This window comes from Penaeus monodon, chromosome 7 (assembly GCF_015228065.2).
Source record: "Penaeus monodon isolate SGIC_2016 chromosome 7, NSTDA_Pmon_1, whole genome shotgun sequence".
NCBI lineage: Eukaryota > Metazoa > Arthropoda > Malacostraca > Decapoda > Penaeidae > Penaeus > Penaeus monodon.
In genome coordinates, this window is record NC_051392.1 from 37433881 (window position 1) to 37441380 (window position 7500).

The following is a 7500-nucleotide window of genomic DNA, read 5'->3' on the forward strand; positions in this document are numbered from 1 at the left end:
ATGCGGGTGCCCTGGTCTAGCCTTCATTGCAGATCTGCCTTTGCAGGTAGCAGCATGCACGGTTGCAGCAACCTTAGCCTTAGCCGTGTATGGGTATGGTCATGCAGTGGAGATGCTAGGCAGGGGTTCCTAGGGATATGTTGTGTACATATGTGTTGTAAAGTCCCTAGAAGATAACTATTGCTATACAAATACTATTTATATTTATCCTGCGTTATCACATGAGCACACATTCACCATAAAGTGCTTTGTTTTCACCTACACTCAAGGAGAGCAACTTAACAAGAGGTGAATACATGGTCTTAAAGCAAGCTTTTAAGTAGATGCAAAATGTTTATCAAGAAAACTTTATTCTTGTGATTTTAGCTGTATTTGACAAAAAAAAAAGGTATTTTTATTGAGTTAAAGTTTGGTTTGCCTGATAAACACATTGGTGTTTGGTTCATGTCTAGGTGCTTGGTTGGAAAATCAGTTCTCAGAATTAGTTTTTGTGATGTTCATAATTTTCCGACCAAGTTTCTGTTATAATGTAAGTAGGCTTCAAAAGTCCTCACTAGTCGATATGTGATGTGTCTCCTGGTAGGTTTCCATATGCAGTACAAACTTTCCCAAGAATGTTTTTAGTTCTTTTTCTTTTTTCTCCCTTTTATTGTTAATTTTTACTTTCTTCATTTTGAGAGCACATAAGCATTTATGTTTATTAGTTACCAGTACGCATTAACATTCTTTGATTAATATGCACATTCAGTATTCCCATCTGTTATGAAAAAATGTCTTGGTATTTTGAAAGGTTTGCTGTACCTTTCTGTATTGAACATGTACTTAATTATGAAGCATAAGAGGGAATAATAAAGCAAATTTGGTTGGTTCACAAAGCAACTTGCTAAGAATTACCTCAACCATGTGAAGTATAAGACATACTGGTTAGCTTCAGCAGTTGTAGATGATACATATTCTAAATAACACTTCAATATCTTCCCCCAAATAGATAGGCAAAGATAATAGATTGAAGATAATGTTTGCAACACCACATTGGAATTCCCAGGCCAGCAATGCTCACAGTTAAGCTCCCCTGGTGTCCTTATGATATCCCATGAACTACCATTAATGGATACACAGAAGAGGTATGCCCCTACTGATATGGTAGGGACATGAACATGACTGCCTGGGTATTCATTTTACCAATGAGGTGTTGCAGAGGAGAGATTCCTGCCCTTTATAACTGACATATGTTTGATATCATAGTACAGTACTAACTGTATAATGTAATGAAGTTTTGTTCATCTATCTAGTTTATATAATTTTTCTGTATAAGATATAATGTAATGAAATGATGTACCATTTCAAAATTATAGGAATCAGATATGCATTATTTTGAATGTGACAATAATGGACAAATGTAAGGAGCAAGGAGGTATCCTAGAGACACAGCATTGTTACACCCAAATAATATCTGACTGTTGCACCCTTATCTTTTACCCAGACAACCCTTGTGGTACATTACCCAGTCTTTACAGCTCAACAGTACAGAGTCTGTTTCAACTTTTTCATACCCTGACAGTATCTACATAATCCTGTACAATCCCCAGCCCTTATTTTTACATCGGTATTATGTTTATAACCTCATCAAAACTGTTACTACACCAGGCTGTTGCAGGGAATTTATTTGTCCAAGTGAGTTATGTACTTTATGATTATTTATTTTTACCTTGTTTGTTAGCTTCAGATTACTTCTAATCAAGCTAGATCTTGCAGGCAAGGATTTATAGAGTGATATGCAGAGTCTAGAATACTGTATATGCTGATGTTGTTTGCCTAGTGAAATATTATCAGTGATGACAGGTATATTCCTAAATATGTTTGATTGAGATGTATATAATGAAAAGTTGTTATGTGGTGATCCTAGTGGTATAAGAAGAGTCAACCCAGAGGTCTGTAATCCACAAGGCAGGAATCCGGCATGGGATAATACCTCTATGAGAGAGGAGCCCACCTAGCAGTCAGTACTTCTGCAAAGGAGGTATCCGCATAGGATCCACTTCTCATAATGAGAAATCCACCCTCTGCATGTATGTCTACTTGGAAGCAACCAACCCAGTGGTCACTGCCTCCACCTGTGAAGAACCTACCCAGCTATTCATACCTCAGCATATGAGGAACCCACCACATGCTCCAGTTAACTGCCTTGGAGCAACCTGCCTCAACCAGTACCATGGTAGAAGGTGCCCAGGGCTTCCTAAAGCTCATTTGCATCTTGCTATACAAAGACAGCTACCATATCATACATTATGAATCTGTCTTTTACAGCTTCCCAGAGCAATGTATGCTTATTGAAAGCCTGATGTTGCTGATCATGATAGGTGAGGCATTTTTGGGACTGTGACTATAATAATTGATGGCTGCATAAAATACCAGGGACATCTACTTGGTGGACTTGTAGAGTACCAGTGTACGGGAAGGCCCACAGAGGCACAACTACTTGATGGCCTTGTAGAGTACCTCTGTAAGTCAGGCTCATGGTGATACATCTTTATGGTGATTATGTAAGGGTGCCATGATGAGCCAGACACAGAGTAACATACCTGCTTGGTGGCCTTTTTGAGTACCAGTGTTAGGCCAGGCCCATGGTGGCACACCTGCGCTCGCCATCTAATGCTTCACTTTGCTAAGCTTTGCCACTCAGGATTGACCTTCCCAAATATTAGGTTATCAATGAAATTTGGGTACCAAATTTTAGTAAGCAGTTATAGGAAGTAAAGTTAGCTGCTGTATTATGCCCTCCTTCAAGATAGTGATAAACTACCTGTAGCCCAGATGTTTATGCCTTTTCTAGAAACTTGTGTTCCTATGATAACCTGTATTGTGTTTAATCTAGTTCATTACACTCCCCTTGGTTAGAACTGTAAAAGGATTCTTTTGATTTGGTGTTGACAAAATGATTGCAACACTATCTTCATGCCTTCCTAGCCTCTGTCATAGCTACTTGATTTAATGGAGAAAAGCTGCGTGGCTTTTTGAATTGAGTGAATCAGTAGCATTGTCATTATTGCTGAAAAATTGGCAGATGACAAGCATTTTACTTGTTTTCTGACTTCCTCGTGATATGTATGGAATGTGTGCAGAGTTCTAGAAGTGGGTGGTGGTGTGGGATGACGGTCTGGGATATGACGTTATGTATTCTGTAGCTGTGGTAGCAATGGTTGTGTAGTATTGAGAGTTAGGGCAGCCCAGGCTGACTCCCACCCCAGCAGCAGATCTTGGCTTGTCATGCCGCCCTCGTGAGTGTGCCTATCTTTATTTTACTGTGTGTTCCTCATCTGAAGGCAGTACCTTCCATTCCCCTATCTGTGGTAACTGTCTTGGCTCTCAAGTCAGTCCGTCTAGCTCTTTTCCCATGATTGTGTGTTTTTCATGAATTGATAGGGTTCTTTTGTGTATATCTTTATATTTATGCATTGTAAATTTCATCCCCCTATTAAGGGCATTAATTTGTGAAATATTCTAAACTAAAGCATAGAAATTTTATCAGTTTATTAGATAAAAAAAATGTATGAAGACAAGAAAAAATAAGAAGTAATGAGTAAATGAGATAATAATATCTAAATAGCTGCAAGGTTCCTTGGGTTAGGGAGGGAGTCGATGGGTGGAGGGACACACAGGAAGGAAACATAGATAAAAGAGGGTGGGATATATAACAGGGAAAGGAACTGAAGTATGAGAGCAGGAAGGGGAGGAACGCACAGATAGAGAAGGGCACTTGTACGTGTGTGTTAATCCTTGTGATACTCTTGATCCTTTGATCAGCTTAGTGAGACAGGAAATGTTTTAAGGAATAATTATTATTGCAAAAATAATAATAAAAATAATTTGCACTGGTGCTTTGTATTATTAACCAAGGTTTGAAAAATAACTGAGTGTTTTATACCAAGAGCTAAATCCCCCTCTAGTGACACTTTCCAAGTAACTTGAAATTAAATATACTGCCTACTATTTAACATTTGTAGTTTGAGAAATGGGGACCAGAAAACATCTAAAACAAAAACAAAAAAATAAATAAAAAGATAAAAAATAAAAAGAAAGTTATTTGAATTATATCTGTATCTGTCTCTGTATTAGTCTAAGTCTCTCTCCTTCCACCATCTCTCTCCCCTCTCCTCTCTTTCTTGCTTTCTCTCCCTCTCCCTCTCCCTCTCCCTCTCCCTCTCCCTCTCCCTCTCTCTCTCTCCTCCCTCTCCCTCTCCTCTCTCCCTCTCCCTCTCCCTCTCCCTCTCCCTCTCCCTCTCCCTCTCCCTCTCCTCCCTCTCTCCCCTCCTCCCCCCTCTTCATTCTTCTCTCTCTTCCTCCTCTCTCTCTCTCTCTCTCTCTCTCTCTCTCTCTCTCTCTCTCTCTCTCTCTCTCTCTCTCTCTCTCTCTCTCTCTCTCTCTCTCTCTCTCTCTCTCTCTATTTATCTATATCACTCTCTCCCCTCTCCCTCCCCTATATCTCTTCTTTTCTCCCTCCTCTCCTCTCTCTCTCTCGTTCTCTCACTCACTCTTAACCTCACCCTCTCTCATTCTCACTCAATCTTACCCTTACCTTCACACTCACTCACTCCCCCCCCTCTCTCTCTCGCTCTCTCTTTCTCCTTCTTTTTCTTTCTTTTTCTCTTTCCCTTTCTCTCCCCCCCAATCCCTTGCCCGTTGTTGTCGTGGGGGGGCTTAGGAGGCGGAGACTGGGACCCACACACACGCTCCTTCCCACCCTGCTTTCATTCATTCTTTCATCTTCCTTTTCTACTCTCTCTCTCTCTCTCTCTCTCTCTCTCTCTCTCTCTCTCTCTCTCTCTCTCTCTCTCTCTCTCCTTTCCTGCCTCCCTCCTCTCCTCCTTTCTTCATTCATTCTTTCACCTTCCTTTCCTATTTTCTTTCTCTCCCTCTTCCTCTCTCTCCTCTCTCTCTATTTATCTATATCTCTCTCTCCCCTCTCCCTCCCCTATATCTCTTCTTTTCTCCCTCTCCTCTCTCTCTCTCCTTCTCTCACTCACTCCTAACCTCACCCTCTCTCATTCTCATTCAATCTTACCCTTACCTTCACACTCACTCACCCCCCCCCTCTCTCTCTCGCTCTCTCTTTCTCTTTCTTTTTCTTTCTTTTTCTCTTTTCTCTTTCTCTCCCCCCCAATCCCTTGCCCGTTGTTGTCGTGGGGGGGCTTAGGAGGCGGAGACTGGGACCCAATGATGAAGAACTCCCCAACCTTGGGACTCAGCCCTCGACTTAACTAATTTTGCATGTCTTTATTTTCCTTCCCACTTTTCGTTTCTGTCCCTTCACCAAACCCTTCTGCTATCCACCTCCTAAGGTGTGAGAGCCGTGTTGAAAGGATGAAAGGCTGACTTTGTGCCAGTCCTGAACGGCCTGAGGGAGCCATGGGCACGGTATTCCCCTGATTTAGTTATCTAGCCCTTACCCCTCAAGGGGACCCTGAGGGGTGGACCGTTTTTATCCCCAACATAATCCAGGCTTACCATGGCCAGTAATGAAAACTTATCCCCACTATTAGGGGCAATGAGGCTTGCCCCTTTATCAAATAGCCCCAACGATGTAAACCCACCCGATTCCCTGACCCCAGGCTCTCCTTTGACCACGGCTCCGAACACTGCAACAACTACCCCCTCATCAATGCCTACTAGTACAGTAGCCAACAATCAACCCTTAAGGAACATTTCCACTCTCCCAGCACGCTCAACTTCAACACCTCTACCCCCACAACCTCCAACATCAACCACCCCATCCTCCCTTATTAATACCTTACACCCTTATTACCATGTCTCCACTCACTCCTCTAGTATTCACGTATATACTGATGGCTCCAAATCCACCTCCGGTGCTGGTTTTGCAGTAATCTTCCCAACCCGTACTTTCAAATACTCCCTTCCTCCTGAATCCAGTGTCCTTACTACAGAACTGTATGCACTCCTTTTTGCTCTAAAACACACATACTCACTCTCCTCTTCCTCTTTTACAATTTTTACTGACTCCCGTAACTCATTAACTCCCATAAAGTCAATACACACCACCAACCCCTTTGTTTGTAAGATCCAGAACTGGTTGTTCTACCTGTCCACACGCCATAAAACAATCAAATTTTGCTGGGTGCCCAGCCATGTTGGAATCCCCGACAATGAACAGGCAGATACACTAGCACGCCACGCCTCTATGTCCACATCATACCAACCACGCTTCTCACGTATCCCAGCCACGGATTATTACCCACACTTTAAGACCTTCTTGTATAATCGATGGCAATCTTTTTGGTCAAGCCTCCGCACTAATAAATTACATTCTGTAAAACTATCAATCTCCTCCTGGTCAGCTCCATTTCATCGGAACAGACGTTGGGAGACCGATTACGCATTGGCCACACCCGTCTAACACACTCCTATCTGATGTCACAATCTGATCCACCCTTATATTCCTTATGTAATGTTCCCCTTTCAATCCCACACATCCTATTGTCATGCCCACGTTTTGAAACAACCCGTACCTCTGCTTTCCCCCACCTATCCTCCCTTCACCGACCTCCCAACCTATCAGACATCCTTACAGAATCCCACCCTTTCACTCACCAATTCCTTTGCCCAGATTAGACAACTAAACACTAACTCAACCACCCTTCCCTAACATTAACTATAGTGCTACATGACCTTAGATGTCTAGCACATTTCTCTTGCTTTTAACCATTAACCATTAACCATTTCTCTTTCTCTCCCCCCCTCTCCCTCTCCCTCTCCTTCCTCTATATCTTCTTTTTTCCTTCCCCCCCCTCTCTTTCTCTCTCTCACTCTCACTCTCACTCTCCCTTGCCCTCTCTCACTCTCTCTCTCTCTCTCTCTCTCTCTCTCTCTCTCTCTCTCTCTCTCTCTCTCTCTCTCCCTCTCTCTCTCTCTCCTCCCTCCCTCTCCCTTCCTCCCTCCCTCCCTTTCCCTCTCGCCCTCCCTACCTCTCTCTCTCTATCTATCTATCTATCATTATCTCTATCTCTATCTCTCACTCCTCTTTTTTATTTCTTACTTTCTTTGTCTTTCATTACGGTTTGCATGGAAATTTGGTTGAGTAATTGTGAAACAACCAAAAAAATGCTAAGTAACGATGACGTAATGCTGAGATAGTGAATCTGAAAAGTACTTGAAGAGTCACCCATATACCATGTAAAACGAAACGGATGCCTGTTTATTGCACTTCGTTACATCGTTATAAAGTGTAATATTTACAATTCCCTTATTGGTTATCATGACCATTATTTTCAAAGTATATGATGATCTGTTCCAATATTTAAGTATGATCAAAATTCTCCACCAATGGCTATTTTGGATACAGGGAACTTTGTCAGGTGAGGTGGACGCGTGGTTTAGGGAAAAGGAACGTCGCATGGCCGACATTTGAAAATTATGTCAATACTTTCTTAACAGCAAGTATACACACCGCCTTAAAGAAAAGTGTGGACAATTTGTAAAAGATAT

The 7500-nt window shown here is 42.1% G+C and overlaps 1 protein-coding gene across 1 annotated transcript in view; it reads left to right on the forward strand.

Annotated features, from left to right (window-relative positions):
- The window catches only part of LOC119575245 (MOB kinase activator-like 2), a 17871-nt gene extending 13995 nt beyond the window's left edge, over positions 1–3876 (forward strand). Inside the window, exon 4 of the mRNA XM_037922750.1 lies at positions 1–3876. This exon is cut by the window's left edge and continues 602 nt beyond it. The gene's annotated coding sequence lies outside the window, so the exon portion shown is untranslated.
- Positions 3877–7500: the final 3624 nt, after the last annotated feature.